We start from the raw sequence: 13,589 nt of genomic DNA, 5'->3' as shown, positions 1-13,589 counted from the left end.
GCTTCTGGAGTCCAGAATTGATACTCAGTGGTAGCCAGATTATGTAGACGGAAAAATAATCATATAGTGTAATACTGTATAGCACCAATTTTATTACATACAAAATGCAGAATTGCACTTACATGAATAAAAACAATACATGCTTATCTGGGTATCTTTTAAAAGGGAGGGGATGAGACCATCACAAAGGAGCTTCATATAAGCACATCAGCTATTTCCAACTGCTCCGGTATACATCACCGCTGATGAAATGTGTAGTCACAAGTTCCCTCTTTACCGCAATGTCCTCTACGCGTTTCGTCTTGCAAAAGACTTCCTCAGGAGGTAAAGTAATGTATTGTTTTTATTCATGTAAGTGCAATTCTGCATTTTGTATGTAATAAAATTGGTGCTATACAGTATTACACTATATGATTCTTTTTCCGTCTACATAATCTGGCTACCACTGAGTATCAATTCTGGACTCCAGAAGCACTATATATGACTCCTGCCCAGTGTACATCTGAGGGGTGATAACGGAGTGGATTCTATGTGAAAAATCATCATCTATTATACAGATAAGCTTTAAAGAATTTTTATCTGGTACGCACATTTTATATTGGTGAGGTGCAGGAGTTCCAGTGTCTAATCCATCTACTTACATTCACCCTTGCTGTTTGAGTGTTATAGAAACTATCTCTTTCTTTCACTCATATGGATGACTGAGCTTCTTATTTATGGCACACCTTCTGTATATCTCCTAGTATATACAGTTTTATACTATGTGGCGCCCCTCCCTATTTGTTTTATTATAGATTATTCCAGGTCACCATCTGGCTTTGTGGGAACTGTGGCTGCCTCCTGTACATAGGAAATCCTATGTCCAACTTGGACTGTTATTGAACTTTCTTGGTCAAATTGGAGTTACGCGCTGTACTATCTATTTTTGATTTTGTGTACTCCTCAATAAATATTAAAGACAAGGGAATTATTTTTAGACTGTAAAGAAAATGCATCTACAACACAGAAAAAAGTTATTTTATTGTGTGATTTGTCAATATTGAAAAATAGGAACATAGCCAGGGACCAATCAATAAAACCTGGGACTGTACATGAAAATAAGGGACAGTTGATAACTATGTGTAGCCATGCAAATAAGTATGTACGCAGTGCAAAGCTATGAGTCAACGCTAAAAATGAGAGGCGCATTTAAATACTGCTCCACAGTTCTAAGTAACCTCCATAAGAGACCAGAAAATGAGATCCCTACTAAACGTTAGGAATGAGAATTACATTTTTGTGGAGATCACTACCTAGACCTTTCTTTTTTATAGCTCTACATGAGATAGATAGATCGATAGATAGATAGATAGTTTTGATCATTTTAAAAAAAACAGCTCAATAAAGCTGCCATATTATCTATAATATAAATGCTTAGTGGCGTGTGTTAGTCTGTGTGTGTGTGTGGAAAAAATAAAACCAAGCTGCAGCGCCACCTGCTGGGCGGAGTTATACACTGACCTACTAAATTCTTAGTGTGTGTGGGAAAAAAAATTCAGAAAGGGCTGAAATTTGGTATACTAAGATGTTTTTAATTTGTTAATTTAATTTGTTAATTGTTAAAAGTGTTTATAAATATTTAAAAAACAAATATATATATATATTTCTTGAAGGAGAAGTGACAGTTGGGAGTGGTTGGTGGCTGCCTGGGGTGACAGTGGGGAGTGGTTGGTGGTTGCCGGGGGTGACAGAGTGAGAGGAGTGTGATACTCAGGACCGCTGAGAGAGATCCCTGTGTCTGGATAGATGTGGCGATGAAAATGAAGGATGAGGTGATGGAGAAGAATGATGAGGTGGTGACGTGGACAAAACCACGTTAAAAAAGGGCGCTTACGTCGGGAAGTAACGCTCTTCCCCTGAGGAGGCCTGGGCTATGGCCCAAATGCATGACAAGAACCTTTTTAACACCTTAAGTAGCTTGATTTGACTAGAATGCATGAGTATCATGCACGGGTTAACTTGTTTTGTTATCTTTTTCCAGAAAATATATATTATTTGTTTACTATCCATTAACTTTTATTAGTTAAACAATTGTTACTATTGTTACCTGTTGTAACTTTTGGCACTATGGTTACAACACACTGTTGTATTTTTGCAATCACCCATTATAGGCACTGAAGTAAAGAAATGTCACCATTTAGTCTGCTGACAATTATGTCAATGACATGATATACATTAACAATACAATTCAATGAAATGGTCCCTTTAAATGGAAACGACACTCTAAGTGGGTTGCATCAGCTAAGACTATTTTATGTCAGTCGGTAAAAGCTTTTAATCATGGTAGCTATTGAACAACATAATTTTTAAAACCTTTTTGATTTAGTGTCTAACAAATCTGGCTTGGTAAAGCTTTTCTGAACTTCTTGGTCCTTGAAGTCATTAGTTCATAAAAGCAATGAAGACTTTAAAAATAAACCACTAAACTTCTCAGTCTGAAAACATAATAAGCTTTATAACACAGCTCCTAGTCAGGTAGCAACAAGTCGATGCCTTTAGATTTGTCCAACATCTACTCAGAATTAAGTTTTATTAAGGTCTGGAAACATGAAATTCTTTAGTAAACATATTTATAACTTTTCACATGTCCATAGGGACAAATGAGGCGTTTTGGATTTATACAACTTTTTGATGAATTGATAGACTACAAAAATGTCAGTGTATTTTTTTATTTATTCATGCACTTTTTGGGGATATTATTGCACACAACCTTTGGTGGTTGGGTACATAGCCAAAAAATCAAGCTTAAATACTCTCCTTGAAAGACAAGTTTAACTCACTTACCAAAAGCACTGTCCCTGTCCTGTTCAATTACTACAAGGAGATATCAGGGCCTATTTAAGAACGGGAGAAAAGCATTATCATGGTGGATGTTTTGGACCCATTCTCAAAATTCCTCTCTTGACCATACTGCACTGTGGAACTACCCACAATGTCTTCCCTTACCTTCAAAAAATACTTGTGAGGCTTGCCTACATGCTCATTGTTACCAACTTCATGACCCTCTCCAATCTGGCTTTCACTAACCCCACTGATCAAAGCCATCAATAATTTTCTTTCTGCAAAATCTGAGGGCCATTTTATCTCCTGAACCTCTCTGCAGCTTTTGACATAGTGGACCACCCTCTTCTACTGTACACCATTCGCTTCCTTCAAAATACTTTCTTCTCTTGGTTCACATTTTATCTCTTAAGATTATCCTCCTCTGTCACTACCTCCACCTCTCCCCACCTTCTCCTACTTTCAGTTGGGGTGCCACAAAGCTCCACTATCATCTATCTGCTGTTCTCATTCTACACCTCCTCTCTTGGCAAGCTAATCAATACCCCTTCTATGCCAATGATACCCAGCTCTACCTGACCTCTCTCCCTTCCTCCTCTAGTTGATATACAGCTGTCTCCATGCCATCTCCTCCTGGAAGTCAAATCAATTTCTTAAGCTAAATATGGTCAAAACCTAGCTCATTGTCTTCCATTCCACTTGCTATTTACCCCCTCCCCCCACACACACCTCTCCCTCAATGTTGACAAAACCACAATCTGCTTAGTTCTTTAAGTCTGATGCCTGGGTATCATCCTAGACTTATTTATCTCATTCCTTCCCCATGTCCAATCTCTCTCCCACTCTTGTTGCTTCCAATTCCAGAACATCTCCAGTATTCAACTCTTCCTTTCACTTGATGCCAGGAAAAACATTAATCCACTCTCTTATAATCTCTCACATCGACTATTGAAGTCTTTTTCTATCTGGCAATCCCCCTCAGCCGCCTTTCTCCTCTTCAGTCTCTCCCTTCCGCTCCTCTCCCCAATACTGTCTTTATCTCTGATTACCACTTCTCATTCCTGCCTCCAGGACTTCGGAGAGTGGGAAAGAATGATAGAGCTCCCTCGCTCTATCATACTCTCCCCTGCCTCCAGTGCTTCAAATGCTCCCTCAAAACTCACCTGTTCAGAAAAGCCTACCAGACTGCTGCCTAACCCCTCACTACCAACCCTCCCCCTTCTTCCTCTCCACATATCACACCCTCATTCTTTCACTCCAACAGCTCCCCTTTAGATTGTAAACTATCACAAGCAGGGCCCTCCTTCCCCTTGTTTTCTCCCTCCTCAATCTTCACTACTTGCTTCCTAGCCCTGTTTTGTAATCTACAGTTGCCACCCTTGTAATTGCCTGGATATTGCCCTTTGTAATAGGACTTGATTTATATTATCCTTGCTTTATTACTACTTGTATTTGTTACCCACACCTTTCAATTCTACTTGTAATTTTTTGTGAACTTTTCTTTATGTGAGCTATGTCTACCTTGTTTGTACTATTGTCATGCACGGCACTGCAGAACTTTGTGGTGCCCTATAAATAAACACTAATAATAATAATAACAACACAGAATGCAAAGAAAAGGAAACAATTCTGCGAAGTTTGCCATCATAAAATTAAGAAACTAAAAGTAATAAATCATCAAATCTTGTACTGTACCTGGAGAATTTGCCCAGAAAATGGATTTTATAGGACTAACTACTTCATCATCATCATCATCATCACCATTTATTTATATAGCGCCACTGATTCTGCAGCGCTGTACAGAGAACTCATTCACATCAGTCCCTGCCCCAATGAAGCTTACAGTCTAAATTCCCTAACACACAGACAGACAGATGGACAGAGAGAGACTAGGGTCAATTTTGATAGCAGCCAATTAACCTACTAGTACTACTAGCTGAACCTTCAGCATGTATTTGCATCCGAGCCAAGAAGCTGGATTACTTTGAGGTTGGATGATGACCACAGGCACAGCAGTCCTCTTCTAACATGCTTGATAAGGATCAAATCAATTATGTCAAGAATATAAGGGGGCATTTCATCTTGGGGTCACGCACTAGGGGCAAAGGGGGACAGAACCAGCTGTTATGAACCCGTTGGTGTCAGTAGCCCATTCATTTTTTTGTGGAATTTCCTATAAGTTACCACAGTGGTGTCTCCTGCATTTGATATTCACAGTGTGTCTGCATCTTTAAAAATAAGACAAATAGGTTTCAGTAACATATATCCACTATAGTTTAATTAACACTATGAAAACATTTGCTTTAGAATTTGTCATGAGCAGCATTGATTCATACATACGTGGAAGACAAATGGTATATTTTGCACTTATACACTTATCTTACTGCAGCTTGTAATGATGAGCTCTCTCTAAGTAGGAGGTGCAAATCATTGCATTCTGATAGCAAAATTGTGTGATAAAGGAAATTAAAATGGTTTGCTCTGATTGCCTATGTTTGTAGATTGTAATTGTAACTAGAAAAAAGGAATAAAAAGTCTGCTTGGCTAAAACATAAATATGCCATAGCTCAGCAGTATCCAGTGATAAACTTCTTATTCATTTTCTGATGAATCAAACATGTTCAGACATAATAGGAAAGAAATGATCAGAACTGCTTTAAGGAAATACATTTTTTTTTTGTCCACTGATGCAAATTATGTTGATTAGACAAGATCGGAGCTCTGTAAGAAATCAGGGCAGTATTGGAGCTCAAATCAAGATAGTTTTAGGGTTAGGACCTAGGCTTAGATTAAGGATTGGAATAATGATAGGTCTAAGGCTAAAGTTTGGTGGTGAGGTCAGTGTTATGTATCTGGTTTGCATATAACATACCAGCAAGTCATGCAGAATAAGCAGTGGTCGAAGTGGACTGATATACAGTGGTATGCCAGACTAACACTTTTCCTGCTGCTTTGATTGTAAGACCGTCAAATTCCATTCACTTACATTCCTTTACATTTTCTATACCGCCACTTCTAAAATTCTGTACCGCACTTCTAAATTTCCACTTTAGCCACTGAGTATAAGTATAAAAATTCCAACCTTGGCAATAAAGTGGGGCCTATGTATTGTCACAGTAGTATAAACAGGTGGCAATGGCTTAGTATCAGAGGTGAATTGCGCCACTTTCCCACAGCTCTGTTATTAAAAATATCATTTTTGTGGTACTCAGAGGATGTGCTGTGTAGCTTTGCGGGTTCCTGCCTTGTGTCCACCACAGCTCACCAGTATATTTTTGTTCAGCAGGCAGACGGCATCTTCCTGCTCGATGTTGAAGCAGATAATCAAATTCCTTTAATGTCAGGTGAGTGGAATTCATGTCAAAGTGGCTCCTCCATTTCAAGCTTCAATACTCAATACAAGCACTCAATATTTACATACCTGCTAACTTTTTAAATCTGAGAATTAGAGCCAATGTGTGTACACACAAGTTATGCTTCCAACACACCGCCATTTGATCTTCAACAGTCCACAGAAAACTACATGATCTACAATTCACTGCCACCAATCTCAATTCAGTTAGATTATTGGGTCACCATTGTGGCATCATTAACAATTATTTATTATTTAAACTTGGCAAACTGGATTCGGAGAAATTGAATTAATATGTGGAGGCCTTCAATAAGCTGATATAGGTTTAGCTGTACCTCTCAATGTGAAATCAGTATTCTATATAAGTAGCAATGACAACAATCACAGTACAATAAACTTCAACATTGAAATAGTCATGTTATAAGCAAATGCTGAGATCTTTAGCAGCAAACACTGGCTTCTTTTTTTTACACTAGTGTTTGTGGTGAAGCCTCTTAGCTGAATACAATCTGCTAATTAGCCTCTGAATCTGCTAATCAGCTTGTGTTATTCCCGGCTATTAAAAACATGTTCACTAATTAGCAAAGAAGTTTGTGGTTCCTCTTGCAGATGGAAAAGAGAGGCCCTTGTATAGCATTATATAGGGTCCTTGGTCTCCATGATTAGTTCATTGTTTTACTTCAAAGGTACATGACAAATTGAGTGACCATTAACTTAATTTCACACTGCAGTTATTTAATCCATATATAGAAAATCTTTGTTATTGTAATTATGCAAAACTGTTTAAGCGTTGAATATAATAGTAGCCTAAACAGGTGGTTGTGGCTTAGCATCATAGCTGAATGGCACCACTTTCCCTCAGCTTTGGGAATCCATTAATAAAAATCCTATTCTCATGGTATCACCCTGCATTAGAGTTTAGTACAGGCATCCATAAACTAGGAGCCTCTTGTTGACCATTTTATGATAAAATATATTATCGAAGAGTCACCTTGAATTGTCTATCTCCGTGGTCTACCATCTTCAGAGCCTTATACAGGTTCCCCCAGAGCTAGACTCACCTGGTTTTACTGGAACTCACTAGTGAACCGTGTCTGGAGTTTATCACCTCTGCCGAGCATCGTGGCTAAGTGCTCACAGGTCGCTTGCCACCTATAGAGTTTACAACTGCTGATCTCCTCTGGTGCATGTATTCCCTATATAGGGGAAAATAATATCATTGGTCACATTAAGTTTCAGTTCCTGTGGTCTCTACCTCCCACATCTATCCAATCTTCAACTGCCTCCAATGCATGCACCAGAGCTCAACAGTTTAGTTCACAGTGTCCTGCTAATCTCTGCAGCCCACCAGTTTACTATAATACCCATTCCAGTAACCCCTGCTTATATCTGATGCCATGGCACAGAATCTATTTTACTTACCAAAAAATCTGATTGCAGATTCCACAACAAACCCTTGGTGTCCTACACCCACCTCTTACTCAGCTCTTACACAAGCCTATATATATATAATTGCGATCTATGTGCTAAATTTAACACTTTTAGGAATGGTTTCTGGTCCATTTGGAATCCCCAACTCACACCCTACCCTTCTCCCTTTGCTTACCTTTGAGTCATCTCTACAAAATCACTAGATTGACACTTTTCTATGCTTATCCCCTGGCCAATAGCTCCAAATACAGACTTTTTCTTTATATTAACTCACAATGGTCGTAAAAAAAAGCCTTTATCAACAATAATGCCCCCCCCCCCCTCCCCACACAAAAAAGGCATTGGTGTTGATTTCCTGTAGGAGGGAGGGAAGCAGCGTTTAAGACAAATCTGAAAAAGCAGGCTCCATCCTCACTAAAAAGGAAACTTAGACACAACCAATCTCAAAATTTTCAAAAAACCCATCAAGTTCAGACAATTAACTTTGACACATTATCCCTGTAAAATGGCCAAGAAGTCGGAGATCCAAACTCTCACTGAAAGCAGATGAAATGAACAATGCAATATAAATCTATCTTCTGTCTAGGGGGTTGTCAAAACTATCTAATGATAACTTATTTACTCTAATTTCTTCTACTTCTAATAATGAAAATGCTCTGGCTATGAAATTCATGAAATTCTGCTTAGCTCTAGGTCCTGATGGCTTCATTACACAATACTATACAAAATATTCAGACTTTTAGTCCCCACAAATTTACAGAAATTATGTAACTCCATATCCCTGCTAACACTAGTGTCAAGGTAGTTGTTCTACACAAAGTAGGTCAGGACCCTGACCTTCGTGCAGCAATTTTAGAACACTTATCTCTGTTACCAGTATTGCTAAAATTTTATCCAATAGCTTAAGCACCATTGTTCCCTCTTTAAACCACCTGGAACAAGTTTGCTTTGCACCAGACTGCCAGCCTATAGGCAACACCAGACACTCACCAAGATATATATATATATATATATATATATATATATATATATATATATATATACACAAATTAGTAAAATATTAATTAATACATAAAACACACTTCATTCTGCAGTTCATCTCCTACCTGATCTTGTAGCGTAGACTACCTGATGTTCTTTTTCTTGTTCTAGGAGCGTTGTCAGTTCGCTGGCTTCTGGAAACTTGGAGTTTTGTATTTAAAAAGTGCAAAAAATGTCTTATATTGCAAAATTTTAACAAACCCTGAATGATTCAAACACATCATTCCATTATGATCAGATAAAACAACCCCCTAGTACAGATAAATAATGAAATAAATGAAAATTATTTACAATCATATACTAACTTCTACCATCCCTGACTGTCTAGTATTTAGCATTCTAGTCACCACCACCACACAGTACAGAGATCATGCCCCCTACAAGTTATTTCATAAGCTCCCCCCTCCAGCCACTACATCTACATCCCCCTTAGCCATTTTGTCACCCCCCCAGTCAATTCATTAACCCTCCCAGTCACTTCATTACCCCCCCAGTCACATTATTAACCCCCCTCAGTCACATCATTGACGCGCCTCAGTCACATCATTAACCCCCCTCAGTCACTTCATTAAACCCCCCAGTCAAATAATTAAACCCCTCCCAGTCACTTCATTAACCCCTCCTAGTCACTTCATTAACCCGCTGTCACGGTCACTAGGAGTCTCGACCCAGAATCTACCAATAGATGACTTTGCCCACCAGAGGCGCGGAGTCTAACACAGCCGCTGGTCTTCTCCAGGAACTCCCGCAAGGAAGTATGGGTTTTAGTGGCTTCCACTGTGCAGGTCGCGGCCCTCTGATGAGTAAGGTAGAGTTGACGGATAACAGCTATAGAAGATGGTTAGGTGCTAGCCAGGGCTAGATAGTAGAGAAGGCTCAGAAGTAATGGAAAGTCTTGGGAGAGAAGAGGCCGTGCTATGGTCAGCGGAGGATGGAAGTAGAACGAGAATGCTTCTGAGGGAGGCAGGTATAGTAGTAAGTCACAAAGGAACGAACTGGGGTTGAGTGATATAAGTATTGCCACCAATGTGGAGAAGAGGTCTGTCCAGGCTGCAGGTACGATACAAGTCTGCGGCTGACAAGTATTATCGCTAACGCGGAGATGAGGTTTGTCCAGGCTGCAGGTTATGATACAAGGTAGCGTGGAGCTGTCTGCGGTTGACAGGTATTACCACTAAGGTGGAGATGAGGCTTGTAAAGTCTGCAGGTACGATACTAGGTAACGTGGAGATGTCTGCGGCTGACAGGTATTACCACTAAGGTGGAGATGAGGCTTGTCCAGTTTGCAGGTACGATGCAAGGTAGCGTGGAGATGTCTGCGGCTGACAGGTATTACCACTAAGGTGGAATTGAGGCTTGTCCAGTCTGCAGGTACGATGCAAGGTAACGTGGAGATGTCTGCGGCTGACAGGTATTAGATCCAGGAGGTGTGAACTCCTTGGCTGCCTCAGCAGAATGAAAACCAAGAACAGGCAAGGAAGAAAGGTCAGGGGAAGCCTTAAATAGGAAGAGACAATTGGAGAACCAATGAGGGAGAGGGAAAGGTTTCAACAGTCCTTCGGTCTACACATGCGCAGTTGCATGGCTAATATGGTGGACGACCGGGCGTCGCACGGGCACCATCAGAGTAGTGAGTGGGCTGACTCTTGACCCAGAGGAACCAGAGGACCGGTGAGTGACACCCCCCCAGTCAATTCATTAAACACCCCCCTAGTTATCTCCCTCCCCCCTCCTGATATTTAACAAATATAATTTACCTTGAAGTCTTCTGCTCCTCTTTTCTCTGGCACTTCTGTTTTCTTGACAGAAAGCTAACAGCACATCCCATGCTGTTAGCTGCCCTATCAGTGCAGCAAGTGTGGTCATCTCACATGACCACATGCAACTTAGCACCACAGCTGCACTTACAGGGCAGCTAACAGCATCGGATTTGCTGTAAGCTGCCTGTATCAGTGTAATTGAATACACTGACAGCCGGGACCGCCCCCTTAAGACCAGGGTAGGATTTTTTTTTAAAAGCTTGCTAATTGTGCCAGCACTGCACCCCCAAGGGACCCTTCGGCCCAGCCTGATCAGCCTAATGGTTGATCAGGCCCTGTAGGAAAATCATCTTGTCAATTTAGGAGCTATTCACAAGCATTGAAGATAGCAAAGGCTTGCAAATTTATGCTCTTAAATCTGCTGAAGTAAGCTTTTCCAATGTCCTATTAAATAAGCCTTATAGCATTTCTCCCGCTTTCTCGGATCTGACACTGAGGGAGCATCGTTCTTGTCACTCTCCAGTCTCCAGTGCCTTTGTTCAGTGCCATTGCTCACACAGCCACAAGAAGGGTAGCATTGTTCTTGTCACTCTCCAATCTCCAGTGCCAAATTCTTCAGTGCCATTGCTCAAACAGACAAAGGAGGGGTAGCATCATTCTTGTCACTCTCCAGTGCCAAATTCCCCAGTGCCATTGCTCACACAGACACAGGAACGGTAGCATCATTCTTGTCACATTCCAGTGCCAAATTTTCCAGTGCCATTGTTCACACAGACACAGGAGGGGTAGCATCGTTCTTGTCACTCTCCAGTCTCCAGTGACATTGCTCAGTGCCGTTGCTCACAAAGACACAGGAGGAGTAGCATAGTTATTGTCACTCTCCAGTCTCCAGTGCCATTGCTTATACAGACACAGAAGGGGTAGCATCATTCAGGATTTGGGTAAAAATAATTCCACACATAAAAGGTGGATTTTCTGGTTTTATGCCCAGGCATGACAATGGCCTTCTTCTTATTACTGGCAAGAACTGCTTTCACTGGTGCATGACTTGCCACTGTATAGTTCAATGACAGCACTGTTAGCTTAGCTGCCTTAAGTGCATTGGTAGCTTGTTTTGTGGGGGCCCAAACAAACTGTCAGACTCTTGGATATTTACTGTCAGACTCTTGGATGTTCAGGGACCACTAACTGGTATTTACGCTACTGAACAAGGAGGTGTGGAGTCTAACGTACGTTCATCAGGGACCCCCGCAAGTAGGTTTGGGCATATCTGCAAGTGGTATGCAGATCACGGTCCTCCAAGATAGTTACCAGTGTAGTGATAGAGAGAAGTCAGGACGGTCCGGGTCAAGCCAATCAGGAAGAGTCGGTTCCGAAGGGAGATCCAAAGAGAGGTCAGACTAGCCAAGGTCACAACGAGCCAAGGAGAATAGCGCAATCCAGAACAATGGTCAGGACGCTGAGATCACAACAGAAAGTAGTAAAGGGCACAATCCAGTAGTCAAGGGAAGCCGGGTCAAACCAAGGAAGCAATAACATACAATACAATGCTGGAGACAGGAGACCTGATACTCTGGCACCCTAATGGTGCCAGAGCAGAGTTTAAATAGAGGCAGAAGAGATGTGATTGGAGAAAGGAGTGGGCGGTCAGACACGCTGACTGCCGAACCAATGAAAGCACTCCGTTGCCAAGCAAAAGGATGCGCTAATGAACATGTGCCCGACAGTGCAAGGACTGCTGGGGACGCTGCATACCTGTTGCTTTCCAACAGGATGCTCCCGGCCGGAACTAACAGGCGGCCGTCCCTGCTCCGCGGAAGAACAGCGGGGATGACGCCTGAAACAAACCAAGCAGTTTAGCCACAAAAGTGCCAGTCCTTGACGCTGAAGTACTTGGTTTGTTAAACTGTACATGTCATTTTTAGCACATGGGTGGGTGTGCCCCAGGACAATTTCATCTTGCACTGTTTTACATTAACAGTCTTCAAATCAGGTGTCAACAATATTATTAGGTGGCCAATTGACATGGAGGACAGTATGATTAGGTAGACTATTCAAAACAGTATGATTAGGTAGACTATTCAAATGTGGACAGTATTATTATAGGGCTAGGGATATGGTTAATGACAGGTCTAAGGATAGGGACAGGTCTAGTGAAAGGGTTAGGGACAGGGTTAGGGACAGGTCTAGAGATAGGGACATAGTTAGAGTTAGGGATAATACTGTCTACATTTGAATTGTCAGCCTAATAAATACTGTCTACATTTCAATTGTTGTCCTAATAATACCGTCGATGTCATTATATTGTCAACTTTATAACCTTGTCTAATCCGCTGACCATCAATCATATTACGTCAATCCAACATAAGGGTGGATGGGAGGGCCGAAGGACAATTCCAGCTTACACCACTTTTCTTTTCTGCCACTGCTGTGTGGCAAAGTTTCCTAGATGTGCTTTAAACTGCTGTGTGTTTGTACTGTTGCTCTGTCACTTAGTAACCGGCCAGCTTGCTGACAGGACTGTTAGCTTAACTGCCTTAATCCCATTGGTAGCTTGTTTTGTGGGTGCCAAAAAAGCCAAGCACTTCAGCCACAAAAGGGGCAGCCCTTGTCACCGAAGTGCTTGGTTTGTTAAACTGTACATGTCCTTTTTAATATCCAACATATGAGTCAGGGCCCAAGGACAATTCTATCTTGCACCACTTTTCTGCCACTGCTACGTGGCAATGTTTCATAGATGTGTTATAAACTGCGGTGTGTTTGTGCTATTTCTCTGTCGCTTAGTATCCAGCCAGCTCTATGCAGTCTTTGGCCTAAACTGGATGAAAATAATATTGTGACCTGTGAGGTGGTCAAAATTGACTGGAAAAGACTGGAACTTAATGTTATTGAGGTTAATAATAATGTAACAACAAAAAAAGAGCCAAATTATGTGATTTTAGCATTTTTGCAAAAGAATACGGATCCAAAACTGAACCATGTAAAGGCGGTTTTGGCAAAACAAAAACCCAGAGTTACTACAGTTACTACAGCTCCAAAACAAAGCCAAAACCAAAACATAGGAGTCAGTGAACATCTCTAGTGTATACATATCAACAAAACAAAGATCACAACAATCCTAATTCATTCTCTTCATATCAACATGTGGAAAATCAAACCAATTTTCCTAATCACAAATGCTCAAT

The sequence above is a fragment of the Mixophyes fleayi genome, chromosome 3, assembly GCF_038048845.1.
Source record: "Mixophyes fleayi isolate aMixFle1 chromosome 3, aMixFle1.hap1, whole genome shotgun sequence".
In the NCBI taxonomy this organism is placed as follows: domain Eukaryota; kingdom Metazoa; phylum Chordata; class Amphibia; order Anura; family Limnodynastidae; genus Mixophyes; species Mixophyes fleayi.
Note: the sequence above shows the minus strand (reverse complement) of the source record.